Genomic DNA, 18,300 nt, shown 5'->3' on the forward strand with positions numbered 1-18,300 from the left:
GACCCCACCCCACACACGAGACCCCCCCTCCCCTACGCGCACTGACACACACGCACACTGAGACACCCACCCACATGCGCACTGACACACGCACACACACCCACACACTGTGACACTCCCCCACACACCCACACACTGTGACACTCACCCACACACCCACACACTGTGACACTCACCCACACACCCAGACTCACCCACACACACACTGAGACACCCACATACCTCAGACCCCACCCCACACACGAGCCCCCCCCCCCTCCCCTACGCGCACTGACACACACACACTGAGACACCCACCCACATGCGCACTGACACACGCACACACACATACTGTGACACTCACTCACACACCCAGACTCACCCACACACACACTGAGACACCCACATACCCCAGACCTCACCCCACACACAAGACCCCCCCCCCTCTACCCGCACTGACACCCACACACTGAGACACCCACCCACATGCACACAGACACACGCACACACACCCACACACTGTGACACTCACACACACCCACACACACTCAGTCACCCACCCACACACACTGAGACTCACCCACACACACTGAGACAGCCACACACTGAGACACCCACATACCCCAGACCCCACCCCACACACGAGACCCCCCCTCCCCTACGCGCACTGACACACACACACTGAGACACCCACCCACATGCGCACTGACACACGCACACACACGCGCACGTTATCGCATGGCTCGCCGGGTTTATTTATAATGAGGCAGGAGGAGGAGGTAGAGGCAGTCGCCTTAACTTCTGGTCCGGATAAACATAGGAGCGCGGGGAAGACGACACCCGCGGGCAGACCCGACTCAGTCTTCAAGACAACCTCGGAGCAGTCGCATCACCGTCATCACCATCCTCCTCCTCCTCGTCTAAGCGAAATTCTATAGCCACTCTCCGCTCATTTGCTCTCAGCCTTCCGTCCCCATCACCATCACCTTCATCACCACCACCACAACCATCACCTTCATTACCATCGCCGCTGCCGCTACGGCCATCGCGAGCACCACGACGACCACCGATCAAGCAACAGCCATCACCGCCAGTGAGTGAGCAATCTTCATTTCGCGAGAAGAAGAGCCGAGACGAGATGGGGCGGTGAGGTGACGTTAATGGGCGTTTGAAGGAGGCGGCGACCTGAAGAGGTAGCCAGGAGTCACCGAGGAGGCATCCGCCTTTCTTGTTCAGAGAGGAGACGGTGGCGGCGGTGGAGAGAGAGGGGAGATTCGTTCCGTGAGCCGACTCACCCGAAAGAGTTCGTCAGAGGAGACGCGGCCGAGTCGCCCTCTCGTCGACCGAAGTTTGGACGAATCCGCGCGGCGTTTTCACGCTTCCCCCGTAGACCTCGCGTGCAGCGCACCAAGGGAGGTTGGGTGTTTTTGTTAAAATTTGTATTTAAAAAATTTGAGAACTACTTTTTTTATTTATAAATTAGCGTCGTGAAGAAACCACTCGTCGTTAAACCGCGCCGCGAAGAACCTCGCCATCGGTCGTTGTAAGTGCCGTGCTTTTCACGACGTTTTGACTCCCCACTCTACCTCGAGTTGTTTCTTCTTCTTCTTCGGGCTGTCAAAAAAAAACCACACACACGACCGAGAGAGGGAGAAGAAGAATGCCTCATTGGTGATCGTGACGAAGCGACGCACCACCGCTCCTGTTCGTCGCCACCCCATCGCTGGCGTCGTGAAGAACTCACGCCTCGTGTGGTGAACAACTCACACTTCTTGTGAAGAACTCACGCCGGCGGCTCGCACCCACTTCAACTCGCGCTGTGAAGAAGCGACCTTTTTTTTTGCTCCTCTGCGAAGCCGATAAAGATCCGCATCACCACCAAGAAACTCACCAAGAAACTCACCAACCTCCACCCACCCATCCAACGACTGCCTTGAAGAAAATCACGCGTTCAACTCTTCCCCCCCCCCCGGCCGCAGGTAAGAGTTTTACAATCTCCCTCTGCCTCGCTCGGGCCGGGTTAGGGTGGTGAGGACCGGGGGCGATGTCGCGACGTCGCCAGATCAGCGACGATCAGAACGAGAATTGACAACAAGAACAAACGACGCCGTGCCTGAACTTGACCGTCGCGAAAGAGCGCGCGCGTGCGTGCGCGCGTTCACGTTACGCGCGCGCGCGCTCGCGTAACGCTCATGGGCATCGTGTCGTGGTCGTGTCGTTAGAGGAGAGGGTAGGTTGTCGTGGCTGCCGCGATGCGCTACGACCCCTCAACTCCCGGCGACCGGAGTTCGATTCCCGCTCATCCCGGCCAATAGCAGAGGCGGCGAATGTCTGAACGGGTTCCTCCTGGAACCTACCCCCCGCTCAGCCTCAAATGAGTACAGCCGGTGTGTGGTGGTGTAAACATCTCCACTCGGGAGGCAAAGGCGGCCGGGCGTGGTGCTGGCCGCCCATCCTCCTCCGTGTGCCGTGCCGGCTTTGATAGGCGCTCGCTAACAACACTTGCCATAGCAGTCCGTCGAAGCTTATATGGGGGAACTTTGTCTTGATATGCTAGTTTACTTAACGTGCACTCTCAAAGGAAGCCAGTCTATAACGTAGTATTATGATTATCCGTCCGCTATGACGAAGGGCCGTTGCCCGAAACGTCGCCAATGATATATTTTTCGTTTGAAGGCCACACGAGCTCAAAGTTATTGACGAGTACGTGCTGTTGTTGTTAATTGTGCTTGCACACCAGTGTCATCCCAGCAGCAGTATCATCATCATCACTACCACCACCACCCTAAACACGGTCTACCAATATACGTGAAACTATTCAACTTCTCGACGGCGATTTGATTAATTGTCGCTAATTAAGGAGTAGCAATCTCGGGTTTTTTCTTGAGTGGTGAATTTAGCGGCCTCTGGTGGCTTGTGGCGGGTCACGTGAGCTCGTTACACGACACGTGATTCAATCGCAAACGCATCCCCCGACCCCTCGCATTGACACGCGCGATTCTACGTTTAGCATCGCGACCTCGGCGAATCGATTATTAATCGATGACTCGATGCATCGTTCGCGGGTTTGTCGCGGTTGGAACCCCGCGGGCCGCCCTGGCTATCACTGCGGTGGCGTGGTATTTCCGAAACATACCACGCTCGCTCTGATGCACAGTCGTCTAATTCGTATTCTTCTTCTTTTGTACGGATTAATAACAGCAGATGAAATATGCGACCTTAGATGTTGTTATCCACTCAATTGTCTGTTCATGAGCAGAGTGGATCTCTGTGTCATCCTGCGGTGGCAGCGGTGTTGTGTTTACAATGCATGGTCGATAGTTTTGGGATTTGTGGCCGCAAAATTAACTCAATTTGGGTTACACGCAGCAGCAATAATTGCTACCCAAATAAATATTATAGACCATGACTCAGCGGTTACACACACGCTGAATTAACGATTACCCTCCCTTAGTGCAAGACTCGTGCCGTCTTGCAGGCATGGTGCGTGACGGTGGCTAGGAGATGTTAACTACCTCGCCTGGTATACAGGAGGTCGTGGGTTCGATCGCGACCCTGATGCCTGCTGTATATTTGGAGTTTGTGTGTCTCTCTCCGGGTCCTCCGGTTTTGCCCTCCACGTTTAGAATCGGCGTCACGCGTCTGGAGTGTTCGGCCGCTATAAATTTCCACGCGATGACAAGCCACTTCGTTGAGCTGTCATTTGCGGTGGGCAGGTCGCTTCTGCAAAAAGAGCTACATAGGTCAGTGGGACCTTACCCTGGTAGTTTAGTTCAGATGCCGAGTCACTTTGTGCCACACATGGGGCACGCTGCCACTGGGGCGATGTAAACCGTTCATCGCGCCGCAAAGGATGACGGGTAAAATAAAAAATGGCGAATCATTCACCATTGGTGCGACCGCGCGCGCCATTGCAGTAGGTGCAGTGACGTCATTGAGTTCGCGGCAATGACGCGCACGGACGTGACTTATTTTCTTTAATCGCCGTTTCTTTTGTTTTGGTCCGAATCGAAGTTCAAGGGAAAGCGCCGTGCAGTCGCGGGATGGGCAGTCCTGTTGTGTTTACAGCGCGTTTCAGGACGAGTGTTATTTGCCGGGTTTCGTTTTTTTCACACGGGATCATCGGTGAGTTGTGGCCCGGCTTATCAATGCAAACAAAAAAAAGTCACAAAAAAAAGTCACGGAAAAAAGTCACGAAAAAAAGTCAAGAAAAAAAGTCAAGAAAAAAAGTCCACGCGGTTCCCGCGTACATCTTCAGCCTCGTTGGGGCTCATCGGGGTGCCATGCCCAGCCGCAATTCGTTAAAGGGAGTCCAGCGTATTACACGGGTCTTCGACTTAATTAAGACTCATCATTCATCCATGCTTGGCCACCAGGCTGTCAAGGGCAGCAGAGAGTGGTGTAACGTGTCCTCGTAATCACTGGGGATCATCGGTTAACCAAGGCCAGCTGCACGTGGTTAGAGAGAGCTCAGCGTTTTCCATGGATCTTCAACTCACGCGAGGCTCATCAGTAACCCGTAACCAGCAGCAGCGGGTCAATGGACAGCCCAGAGTGTTATAAACGCATCGTCTATTTGTAGTGGGCCTCATGACTATTACAATAACCAGATATCCACAATAGTTTTTTGTTAGATCGCGTAAATATAAATGTGTCGTTAAACCCGCCACCACCCGACACAGCCAATTGATAAGTTTTGTCACGTAAACAAAACGTAGCCAATTCGTAACTAGTACAGCCATTTCGGTGTGTTGGAGAGCAACATTTACAGTTTAACGACGCATTTACATTCACGAGATCTCACCCAAAAACCTCTATTGTGGATAATATTGGCAGCTATACAGGCCGATATAAGGAGAGTCGCATTTTGGTACGCGTGTTCATTTCGGGCTCTGCACTGAACCGAAGCCAGCTTCAGACGGACTCACTGTGTTTATAACGAGTCTTCGCCTTCATCGGGGGGCTCATCGTGAAGCCGTTTCCCAGCTCACAGGTCGCCACGGTTATCCCAGACGGACTGTGAAAGTTGTGTAAACAACACAGAACAATTGTGTAAGCCGAGAGCGGCACACCCGGGGGGGGTGAGTGGGTGGGGTGGGGGGCGATGAAAGTGGATTAGAGTTACAATTTACACCGTCGCCACTCCACATTACCAGGCCATGATTGCTGACTTCCGCGCGTAATTGCTGGACTAATAATCGCCGAAGCGCTCTCGGCCCAAGTCCGCGGGACAATGGACCCGTTTCAGGTGCAGGCAGAGACGCTGTCCGGTCATTTTGCGTGAAATCTTGGAAGAGCAGCTGACTTTATGGGTTTCATCATCGGAGTCCTCGTCATCATCAATAGCAGCGGCGTCAGCGGCAGCAGCGATCGCCTGATGATGCTGGTTGGGATCAGCGAAACGTCGCACTCAATTGTAAATGTTGTGCATGGGTTTTCTCTCTAACAAAGACAAAGATCCCCCGTATAGCCTTAACATAATGTAGGGGCAAGTGCCGTTAGCGAGCACATATAAAGGTCGGCCAACAACCACGCCCGGCCGCCTTTGTCTCCCCAGTGGCGATGTTTACGCATCGTACCGGGTACTCATTTGAGGCTGAGTCGACCTAGTGGGAGGCCCGGAACCGGTTCAGATAATCGTCACCGGTGTTGGGGGCCGTGAGCGGGAATCGAACCCGGGTCGCCGGGTTCGTAGCGCAGCGCGCTAACCGCTACACTACCGCCCTACCCCACACACACACAGACTGGTGGTGCTGAAGTAGTCCACACATTGGCACGTGTTGTTCACGTGACAGACATTACTAATTGGCTGCGTCGGGTGGAGGTACGCGATCTATCCCCCAACCAACTTAATCGTGAACATCACGACGAATCCACCAGCATCAGCAGTCAGTATAGCAGCTGCAGCAGACAGAGCAGCAGCTGCTCGTTCCTTCATTAACGTCTCTATCATCATCATCATCAGCAGCAGCAGCAGTTTGGTCCGTAATTATCATCATCAGCAGCAGATTTGGTCCAGAATCATCATCAGCAGCAGTATCAGCAGCAGCAGCTTGGTCCGTAATTATCATCATCATCAACAGCAGCAGCAGCTTGTTCCATAATTATCATCAACACCGGCATCAGCAGCAGATCTGGTCCAGAATCATCATCAGCAGTATCAGCAGCAGCAACTTAAACCGTCATCATCATCATCAGCAGCACCATCATCATCATCGTGAGTCGCAGCACTTTGCACGTTGTTGTTGTCCTGTAAGGGGCGGGTCCCTTGCGCGGTGCTCATGGAGAGCGCTTTGCCTCGTCAGCCCGCATAGCATTTGCCTTAAGCTGACCACAGCCCTGCTGATGAGACCCAGAGAAGTGGAACCGGTCCAGGGTTCTTTGCCGCTTAAACTGGCGCCTGGCAAACATCGGCGTGGAATGCGGAGAGGCTGGCGGTGAGCGCAAACGTCTCTTGAACAAAATAATATGATGATGATAATATAATATCATGATAATATAATGATAATACTAACATAATACTAATATACTGATAATAATAATATGATTTTATAATATAATAATTATGATATAATTATAATAATTATCACAATAGCGCGTCACTTGATTTTAATTGTCACCGTGGTGGCGCGTGGAAGTCCGTCTTGTTATTTGTATTAATTTATTTACGTATTAAACGGTAGGGTCAACAACAACAACAATCAACAACACGAGTAACCGGTTAAGGGCGCTTTCTATCGGCTTCAGCGTCACACTGGACAGGGCGAAGTACTCGGTTTTCGGCGGCGATGATGATGATGGGGTGTCGTGGACGTGTGAGTGTTGGAGCGATCTGGGACGCATGGCTGAACCCTCCCTGCTCTATGAATGAGAGAAATGAACCTCGGTACTAGGGCCAAAGTTATAAAGGTTTATACAGGTATAAATGTAATAATTTGTGTGCGTTTTTATAATGATTAGCATAGACTCGAGCACGCTTGTCCCAAATGTGTGCCGAATGAGCTTTCTAAGACTTCTATAGCATCATTAGAATTGATATCACTCACTCAGCTCTCTCACCCTTCTAGAACATCATTACAATTCACATCACTCACTCAGCTCTCTAGCCCTTCTTGAACATCATTACAATTCACGTAACTCACTCAGCTCTCTCGCCCTTCGAGAACATCATTACAATTCATATAACTCACTCAGCTCTCTCGCCCTTCGAGATCATCATTACAATTCACATAACTCACTCAGCTCTCTCACCCTTTTAGAACATCATTACAATTCACATCACTCAGCTCTCTAGCCCTTCTAGATCATCATTACAATTCACATCACTCACTCAGCTCTCTAGCCCTTCGAGATCATCATTAAAATTCACATCACTCACTCAGCTCTCTAGCCCTTCTAGATCATCATTAAAATTCACATCACTCAATCAGCTCTCTCACCCTTCTAGAACATCATTACAATTCACATCACTCAGCTCTCTAGCCCTTCGAGATCATCATTAAAATTCACATCACTCACTCAGCTCTCTAGCCCTTCTAGATTATCATTAAAATTCACATAACTCGCTCAGCTCTCACCCTTCTAGAACATCATTACAATTCACATAACTCGCTCAGCTCTCTATCCCTTCCAGAGCATTATTAAAATTCATATCACTCACTCAGCTCTCTGGCCCTTCTAGAACATCATTACAATTCACATAACTCACTCAGCTCTCTATCCCTTCCAGAGCATCATTACAATTCAATTAACTCACTCAGCTCTCTAGCCCTTCTAGAGCATCATTACAATTCACATCACTCACTCAGCTCTCTAGCCCTTCTAGAACATCATTACAATTCACATCACTCACTCAGCTCTCTATCCCTTCCAGAGCATCATTACAATTCAATTAACTCACTCAGCTCTCTATCCCTTCCAGAGCATCATTACAATTCACATAACTCACTCAGCTCTCTAGCCCTTCTAGAACATCATTACAATTCACATCACTCACTCAGCTCTCTAGCCCTTCTAGAACATCATTACAATTCACATCACTCGCTTTAGCTCTGTAGCCCTTCTAGAACATCATTACAATTCACATCACTCACTCAGCTCTCTAGCCCTTCTAGAACATCATTACAATTCACATCACTCGCTTTAGCTCTGTAGCCCTTCTAGAACATCATTATAATTCACATCACTCACTCAGCTCTCTAGCCCTTCTAGAACATCATTACAATTCACATCACTTAGCTCTCTATCCCTTCCAGAGCATCATCACAATTCACATAACTCACTCAGCTCTCTAGCCCTTCTAGATCAGCATTACAATTCACATCATTCAGCTCTCTAGCCCTTGGAGAACTCCACTAGAATCCACATCGGTCACTGCGTCACGCGAGTTGCCGTGCATTAGGGATGCGTGTTGTATGTTTTGTCAACCGCTTTTAGCATTAAATATGCAGCAAGAGAAAGAATGAAGAGTCGAATCATTGGCCCCATCACTCGTGTTTTAGCTGTCACGTGCACGCGGATCCCGTGATGGACGACAACACGTGACCTGCGCCAAGCACACCCGAGCCACACCTACCGCCTCATCTTAGCCACGCCTACCACCTCATCTTAGCCACGCCTACCGCCTCATCTTAGCCACACCTACCACCTCATCTTAGCCACGCCTACCGCTTCATCTTAGCCACGCCTACCACCCCATCTTAGCCACACCTACCGCCTCATCTTAGCCACGCCTACCACCTCATCTTAGCCACGCCTACCGCCTCATCTTAGCCACACCTACCACCTCATCTTAGCCACGCCTACCGCTTCATCTTAGCCACGCCTACCACCCCATCTTAGCCACACCTACCGCCTCATCTTAGCCACGCCTACCACCTCATCTTAGCCACGCCTACTGCCTCATCTTAGCCACGCCTACCGCTTCATCTTAGCCACTCCTACCGCCTCATCTTAGCCACGCCTACCGCTTCATCTTAGCCACGCCTACCGCCTCATCTTAGCCACGCCTACCGCCTCATCTTAGCCACGCCTACTGCTTCATCTTAACCACACCTACCGCCTCATCTTAGCCACGCCTACCGCCTCATCTTAGCCACGCCTACCGCCTCATCTTAGCCACGCCTACTGCTTCATCTTAACCACACCTACCGCCTCATCTTAGCCACGCCTACCGCCTCATCTTAGCCACGCCTACCGCCTCATCTTAGCCACGCCTACTGCTTCATCTTAACCACACCTACCGCCTCATCTTAGCCACGCCTACCGCCTCATCTTAGCCACGCCTACCGCCTCATCTTAGCCACGCCTACTGCTTCATCTTAACCACACCTACCGCCTCATCTTAGCCACGCCTACCGCCTCATCTTAGCCACGCCTACCGCCTCATCTTAGCCACGCCTACTGCTTCATCTTAACCACACCTACCGCCTCATCTTAGCCACGCCTACCGCCTCATCTTAGCCACGCCTACCGCCTCATCTTAGCCACGCCTACTGCTTCATCTTAACCACACCTACCGCCTCATCTTAGCCACGCCTACCGCCTCATCTTAGCCACGCCTACCGCCTCATCTTAGCCACGCCTACTGCTTCATCTTAACCACACCTACCGCCTCATCTTAGCCACGCCTACCGCCTCATCTTAGCCACGCCTACCGCCTCATCTTAGCCACGCCTACTGCTTCATCTTAACCACACCTACCGCCTCATCTTAGCCACGCCTACCGCCTCATCTTAGCCACGCCTACCGCCTCATCTTAGCCACGCCTACTGCTTCATCTTAACCACACCTACCGCCTCATCTTAGCCACGCCTACCGCCTCATCTTAGCCACGCCTACCGCCTCATCTTAGCCACGCCTACTGCTTCATCTTAACCACACCTACCGCCTCATCTTAGCCACGCCTACCGCCTCATCTTAGCCACGCCTACCGCCTCATCTTAGCCACGCCTACTGCTTCATCTTAACCACACCTACCGCCTCATCTTAGCCACGCCTACCGCCTCATCTTAGCCACGCCTACCGCCTCATCTTAGCCACGCCTACTGCTTCATCTTAACCACACCTACCGCCTCATCTTAGCCACGCCTACCGCCTCATCTTAGCCACGCCTACCGCCTCATCTTAGCCACGCCTACTGCTTCATCTTAACCACACCTACCGCCTCATCTTAGCCACGCCTACCGCCTCATCTTAACCACACTTTTCACTTAATCTTACTCACACCTAAAACCTCATCTTAGTGTACCCTTACCTACAAGCTCACGCTACCCACAGCTACTAGTACCACCTTACATCTTCCTCCTCATACCTACCACCTCGCTCCATCCACTCCTACCACCTCACATCTTATCAATATCCCACCACAAAGCCAAAGATCACCCGTATAAATTTCGATTTAAAGCTTTCGTGACTGCAGGGATTCATCTTCTTGGTTCTTTCGGTAAAGTCACGTAGAAGGGAAATAATAACATAATAAAAAGTAAAACATAATAAAATAATTCTCACGACGTTTCGGCCACAACGCAAGCAGCCGTGCTGTCGTCGTGAGAATTATTTTATAATGTTTTATTTTTATTATTTTATTATTTCCCTTCTACGTGACTTTACCGAAAGAACCAAGAAGATCACCCGTATAGCCTACCCAGGCGACCTGGCCCCAATGAAGGATGGCGCAGCGCACGTTGAGGTGGGCAGCAGCAGCAGCAGCACGCCCGGCCACTTTGTCTCCCCAGTGCCGTTCTCTACACAACCTCACCAGGCACTCGCCACCCTCACTCACGCCTTCTACACCATCCTCACCCACCTCACCCCCCACCCCTACCCCCCACGTCGCCCCCGACTTGCACCATCCCGAACACGGCGGCGCGCGCGCGCTCGGCAGGTGTGTGGGGGACAGGTGTGGTCACGTGCCCCCTCCAGCGCGCCTCACCAGGCACTCGCCACCCTCACGCCTTCTACCCCATCCTCACCCACCTCACCCCCCACGTCGCCCCCCACCACCCACCCCTCCCCACGTCGCCCCCCCCCCACCCGCACCATCCCGAACACGGCGGCACGCGCGCGCGCGCTCGGCAGGTGTGTGGGGGACAGGTGTGGTCACGTGGCCCCTCCAGCGCGCCTCACCAGGCACTCGCCACCCTCACGCCTTCTACCCCATCCTCACCCACCTCACCCCCCACGTCGCCCCCCACCACCCACCCCTCCCCACGTCGCCCCCCCCCACCCGCACCATCCCGAACACGGCGGCACGCGCGCGCGCGCTCGGCAGGTGTGTGGGGGACAGGTGTGGTCACGTGGCCCCTCCAGCGCGCGCGTGCCGCCGTGCGTGTTTGCTCTGAGCGAGGAGGAGGAGGCTGCTGCTGCTGCTGCGTCGTTAATGTTGTTGTTGTTGTCGGCATCCGTTCGCCGGTGCGTTGCGTGCGCGTGCTTGCGAAGGCAAAGGTGCAGCCCTGCAATTGCTCGCTCAACGCTATGTTTGGTTTCCTCTCTCACGTCGGCCAGACGTATTGGATGGAGGTCGGAAGACCCACGGTCCCCACACCCCCCCCCCGTGTGTAGCTGTGCAGCGGTTACGTGGGGGGGGGGTTCAACGTTTCGCCTCTGTGCCTTCATGAGTGTGTCTCTCTCCGGGTCACCGGTCAACACCAGCGACGATTACGCGAACCCGTACCTGGGCCTCCCCTAGGTCGACGCAGCCTTAAGTGACTTGCCTGGCGCGGGGAGACAAAGGCGGCCGGGCGTGGCGCTAGCCACCAACCCCCCCTCTAGTATGCCGTGCCGGTCTTCATGGGTGCTCTTGTGTTGTGTTGTGGGGCGGGGGGGGGAGCGGTGGAGCAGTGGTTAGCGCACTTGCGCTACGAACCAGCTGAGCGAGTAAGTCATGAGTCTCTACGGGGTCTGTGTGTTCACACGTGCGTGTGTATGTTGGTGTGTGTCTGTGTGTTCACGCGTGCGTGTATCTGTTTGTGCGTGTGTGTGTCTGTGTGTTCACACGTGCGTGCGTGTGTTGGTGTGTGTCTGTGTGTTCACGCGTGCGTGTATCTGTTTGTGCGTGTGTGTGTCTGTGTGTTCACACGTGCGTGCGTGTGTTGGTGTGTGTGTGTCTGTGTGTTCACACGTGCGTGTGTGTGTTGGTGTGTGTGTGTGTCTGTGTGTTCACACGTGCGTGTGTGTCTGTGTGTGCGTTGGTGTGTGTGTGTGTGTGTCTGTGTGTTCACACGTGCGTGTGTGTGTCGGTGTGTGTGTGTGTCTGTGTGTTCACGCATGTGTGTGTGTGTCTGTGTTCACACGTGCGTGTGTCTGTGTGTTGGTGTGTGTGTGTCTGTGTGTTCACACGTGCATGTGTGTCTGTGTGTGTGTCTGTGTGTGTGTTGGTGTGTGTGTGTGCCCTCTGGAGTCATTACGCACCACATTACTCGCTCTACTCGTTCAGCGAGCGGCTCCCGTGTCGCACGCGAAAGCGCGAAACGGGTGGATCGTGGCAACACGACCCTGTGTCAGGCACAGCCTGCAACAACACCACCAGCAACTACTACTACTACCTCGACCACCACCTTTACCACTGCCAACACCACCACCACTACCACCACTGCCAATACCACCAGCACCTCCACCACCTTCACCACCACCACCTTCCTTTTGTATCCCCAACTCTATCACAACCTTCTCCACCACCATCGTCTCCACCACTACCAGCTCCACCAACACCTCCACTATCAACACGTCCACCACCAACTCCAACTCCACCTCCTCCAACGAATAACACCACGCTCACCTCCTACTCCACCACCACCACCTTCATCACTTTCTTCAACATCGCCACAAGCACCACATCCTCCACAACCTCGCTCACCACCACCACCACCTCCGACAATAACAATGCGTGGGAAGACAGCAGCCGGGGGAGACGGTGCGCACGCAGTTGCAACATCGCACGAACTCGCAAATTCACGGCCACCTTTTGACGTGGGCAGTTGAGAGGGCCCGTTGTGGCATCGAGACCCGATCTCTAAAGTAGACACTCAAATACAAACACCATCCGTGTGTGTCTCTGTGCGTTGTGTGTGTGTGGGGAGCGGTGGTGTAGCGGTGACCGCGCTGCGCTACGAACCCGGCGACCCGAGTTCGATTCCCGCTCACGGCCGCAAACACTGGTGGTGACGATTCTCTGAACCGGTCTTGGGCCTCCCCTATGGCGACTCAGCCTCAAATGAGTACCTGGTGCGGTGTGTAGTAAACATCGCCACTGGGGAGACAAAGGCGGCCGGGCGTGGTGCTGGCCACCCACCCTCTCGCGTACCGTGCCGACCTTAATAGGTGCTTTTCGCGAACAGCACTTGCGCCAACAGTCTGTAAAAGGCTATCCGGGGGATCTTTGTCTTTTGTGTATGCGTGTCTCTGTGTGCAAACACACACAGAGTGTGTACGCGATCTCGTTGTGTGCGCACTATTCACCTACACGTGCCATGATACGTGTTTATTACATGCTACTCGCTACTCGCTACGCGTGGGAGCGGTGGCACGGCGGTTAGCGCAGCGCGCTGCGAAATTGATGACCGCGAGTTCTCGATTTCAGCTCATGGCCGACGTCAGTAAACAAACATCGGAGCCAGTCCTGGGCCTCCTATCGGTCGACTCAGCCTTAAATAAGTAACCGGAGCCGTGTGTGTGTGTGAACATCAACACTTGGAAGACAAAGGTGGCTGGGCGTGGTTTTGCCCTCGCCTCCCTCGTGCCGTCATTCATCGGTGCTAGCGAACAGCACTTGTCCGGACAGTCTGTTAAGGCTTCACGGGGGATCTTTGTCTTGTGTGTGTGTGTGGTCCGGCCTTCATTGGTGCTAGCGAACATCACTTGCCCGAACAATCTGTTAAGGCTTCACGGGGGATCTTTGTCTTGTGTGTGTGTGTGTGGACCGGCCTTCATAGGTGCTCGCGAATAGCACTTGCCCGAACAGTCTGTTAAGGCTTCACGGGGGATCTTTGTCTTGTGTGTGTGTATGTTCCGGCCTTCATTGGTGCTAGCGAACAGCACTTGCCCGAACAATCTGTTAAGGCTTCACGGGGGATCTTTGTCTTGTGTGTGTGTGTGTGTGGACCGGCCTTCATAGGTGCTAGCTAACAGCACTTGCCCGAACAACATCGCAGGCTTTCCGGAAGATCCCTGTCCCTTGTGTTTTGTTGGCAGCAGGCAAAGACAAAAACCCCCCGTATAGCCAGAACAGACTGTAGAGGCAAGTGTTCTTAGCGAGTAGCACCTATGAAGGCCGGCACAGCACACCGAGAGGGTGGGTGGCCAACACCACTCCCGGCCGCCTTTGTCTCCTCGAGACAGACGCTAACCTCCAGAGGAATTATCTTATTCCTTGTCATCCGCTTTAAATCGTTAACCATCTCAAGATAAATGTATATTTAGAGTGCCACTGCACCTCACGAGTAAAGGTCGTGGCTTTCTTTACATTAGCAGTAATTTCCCCGTCGATGGCGATGTGAGTGTGCGTGTGTGCGGCGGTGGTGGTGGTGGTAGTGTAGCGGTTACAGGGAACGTGTCGTGTGGTTAAGTGCACTGCGCTCCGAAAAGAGGCCAACCGAGTTCGATTCCCGCTCATGGTTAACAGCGGCAGTGGCCGTCAACAGGGGCTTGATGGACAACAACACCTCCGACGAGCACGGTCGGCTCCGTACGGTGCGATAGAAGTTCAACATAGATACATAGAGAGATCGAAAGATGACGAGAGAGTGAGATCGAGAGACGCACGTGCGTTTTCATCACAACCCCATTTTTGCCACTTCACTGCTGGACGAAGATCTATCCCGTGTTATGTTGGCCGTGGGAGTTGTTTGACCATACTTCACCACGCCGGACGGCGCGCGGGTTCGTGAAGTGGGCGGGGGGCGTGAGGATCCAGGACCGGTTCAGAAATCTCTCGCCACTGATGGTAGCCGCGCGCAGCAGATATAATCAAACTGTGGCCAAACAAATCCCCCCACGACTCAGACAGCGTGGGGAGGCATTCATCCAGCAGTGGGCAGACAAGACGGCTGCACACGTGTACACGTGCACCCCTCCATCTCGCTAATCTCTGTTTCCCATTATCTCTATATCTGTGCAGCTACCACCACCATAGACAAAGACCACCCGTGTGTGTGTCTCTCTCTGTGAGTCTCTGTGTGAGTCTCTCTCTCTCTGATTGTGTGTCTGTGTGTCTCTGTGTGTGTGTCTCTCTCTGTGTGTCTCTGTGTTGTCTCTCTCTGCTTGTGTGTTCTGTCTGTGTGTCTGTCTGTGTGTCTCTCTCTCTGTTTGTCTCCGTGTGAGTCTCTCTCTGCTTGTGAGTCTGTCTGTGTGTCTGTCTGTGTGTCTCTCTCTGTTTGTCTCTGTGTGAGTCTATATCTGCTTGTGTGTCTGTCTATGTGTCTGTGTTGTGTGTGTCTCTCTGTGTGTCTCTGTGTTGTCTCTCTCTGCTTGTGTCTCTGTGTGTCTCTGTGTATGTCTCTCTCTGCTTGTGTGTCTGTCTGTGTTGTGTGTCTCTCTCTCTGTGTCTCTGTGTGAGTCTCTGCTTGTGTGTCTGTCTGTGTTGTGTGTCTCTTTATGTGTGTCTCTGTGTGTTTTCTCTCTGCTTGTGTGTCTGTCTATGTTGTGTATCTCTCTCTGTGTGTCTCTGTGTGAGTCTCTCTCTACTTGTGTGTCTGTCTGTGTGTCTCCGTGTCTGGTCTCTCTCTCAAATTTAGCAAAGAACGTAATCAACCAGGACTATTGTGTTGACCGACTCTCTGTGTTGTATTGCATTATATTTCCAAGTTTACTTTTTTGTTTTCTCATTCATTTGTACCTGATGATGGTTCCTTGTGTTGCAATCGAAACGTTGTATTTGATTATTATTTAATTTATTTTCTTTCTACATCACTTTACCGAAAGAACTAAAGAGTAATCCCCCGTATAGTCTTAGCAGACTGTTGGGGCAAGTGCTGTGAGCGAGCACCTATGAAGGCCGGCACGACACACGAGGGGCTGGGTGACCAGCACCACGCCACCTTTGTGTTGATAGAGGCGATGTTTATACACCGCACCAGGTACTCTTTTGAGGCTGAGTCGACCTAGGGGAGGCCCAGGACCGGTTCAGATAATTGTCACCGGTGTTGCCGGCCATGAGCGGGAATCGAACCCGCATCGCCGGGGTTCGTAGCGCGCTAACTGCGACTACACTCCCGCTCCCCGCATGTCCAAACTTTCGCCTGATACCCATTTCTGCTCAGTGGTGTAGTGCGTTTGGCACGGCGTCTCCTGGAGCAAGGAATTAATTCCACCCAGCGCCCTCTCCTCCCACCACCCAACCCTTCCCCTGCCCAATTCCCACCGGCTCGCTCTCTCTCTCTCGCCGTAACCTGGCCCCTCCATGCCGTGCCCACAGCCCCCTCCCGGTGCAGCTGTACCGCCTGCACTCTTCGACAGCTTCCGCTACGCCGCGGAAGAGAACAGTTAAGTGACAGAGCCGTCGGGTCACCTGCCCCCCCCACCCCGCCCCGCCCCTCCCCCCCCGCCCCCCCCCAATTCCTCGCAAACTCTCCTCGTGTCGTTTTGTAATTTCTCGCCGGTGCCCGGGCTCCAAAGCTCCGAATCGTTTTTCCGACGCCTCCGCCAAATTGGCGAGAGGTGGTGCGGCCGAATTTCCTCGCGTCGACTGCCAGGAGATTTCGGGGGGGGGGGGGGTGGGGGGGGGTGTGGAGGTGGGGGTGGAGGTGGGGGTGGAGGTGGGGGGTGCGGTGGGGGGGGAGAAGGAAATTTCATCCGAAGTCAAACGCTCCGCCTGCTCTCGATCGAGCGATGGTGGTGGGGGGGGGGGCTCAATTCTCTTGGTGGTCATGTGCCAGCGGTGGGAATTCCACATTGCTATGGTGGGGGGGGGGGGGGGGGGTCAGGCTCTCCCATGAGGATGGTTGTGGTTGATGTCGTACAGAGTCAACCCTGGAGGCCATGGCTTGCTTTTCAGTCGGCTGACGGTGTTCCGGCGGTGTTCGTGGTGGTGGTATTCAATCTCGCGCGTGTTGATAGTTTCTTGAGAGGACAATTGCCACCACTCGCCGTCTCTTTCAACTTCCCCACACAGCAACTTAACCCAGTCACTCAGCTGCTCAGCCCCATCTACCCACGCACCCAGCCGTCCACTCATCCAGTCACACAGATATCTATCCATTGACCCAGCCACCTACTCCACCACACAGATATTCATCCAGCCACCCATCTATCTCACCCGGCCAGCTACCAATTTACTCACCCACTCACCCAGCCACAAAATCACTCGCCCAACAATCCACTCATCTAGTCACCCACGCAGCCAGTAGCTGTCCTACTAACATCTCAGTCACCAACCCAAGCACCCAGTTACCCGCGCATTAATCAAGCTACCAACCAGCCAGCCACCAACACAGCCACCCACGCACTAACTTACCTACTCAGCTATTCCTCAATCCACCCACCCACTAACCTACTCAGCCACCCAGCCACCAACGCAACCACCTACCCACACACCCAGCCAACCACACACCCCACCACCACCCCTCGCCAGCACCCCGCGTACCCCCAAACCAAGACACCCCTCCCCCACAACCACCTCCCCTCTACTTCGCTGCCAAACTATGCGTCGCTTGCGTCGCCACTTGAGACGGGAGAAGGCCTCTCCGTGTCGGCGTGGGCCACGCGGAGCGCGGTGTTGGGTCCCGGATCTTACATCGGCGGCGCTGCTTGCTGCTGCTGCGACCACGTGACGAGCAGCAATCGCCGCGAGCAGCTGTCCCAAGATTGCCGTGTAGCGTGCGATAAGGACTCTCTCGTTCCGGTCTCGTTCCGCGAAGACCGCGGATCACTCGGAAGCACGCCGTCTCGCGTTTGCATCCGGAGGCCGGTTTCAACTCCCCCCCCCCCAGCTCCCGGACAATTTAGCTGCCTACGATCCATCCACCCACGCACGCAGAAACTAATCACCCAAACTCAGCAGATACCCCCCCCCCATTAATTCAGCCACTCACCAACCCAGCCAGCCACCCAGCTAGCGAGCTAACAAAATAGCCACCCACCAACTCATCCACCAGCTCATTCAGCGGCACCACCAATACACCACCCATCCGACCAAGTCACCGGGTTACTTCCCTATAGATCCACCCAGCCAGTCACCAAGCCACTCGCCACTCTATCCACTCACCCAGCCACCAAGTCACTCACCCATCGAATCTCTCCTCCCAGTCCCCTTCTCACCCACTCCAGCCACCAACCCAACCACAGAGTTACCCACCCATTATAAACCAAGCTACCAAACTGGCCAGT

The 18,300-nt window shown here is 53.6% G+C and overlaps 1 protein-coding gene across 1 annotated transcript in view; it reads left to right on the plus strand.

Moving 5' to 3' along the window:
- The first annotated feature begins 726 nt into the window (after positions 1 to 726).
- The window catches only part of LOC133357242 (sodium channel protein type 4 subunit alpha-like), a 104,573-nt gene continuing 86,999 nt past the window's right edge, over positions 727 to 18,300 (plus strand). Inside the window, exon 1 of the mRNA XM_061575077.1 lies at positions 727 to 1,958. The gene's annotated coding sequence lies outside the window, so the exon portion shown is untranslated. The remainder of the gene's footprint in view (positions 1,959 to 18,300) is intronic.

The sequence above is a fragment of the Lethenteron reissneri genome, chromosome 7 (assembly GCF_015708825.2).
Source record: "Lethenteron reissneri isolate LAM-NWPU_2019-01 chromosome 7, ASM1570882v1, whole genome shotgun sequence".
NCBI classification, from domain to species: domain Eukaryota; kingdom Metazoa; phylum Chordata; class Hyperoartia; order Petromyzontiformes; family Petromyzontidae; genus Lethenteron; species Lethenteron reissneri.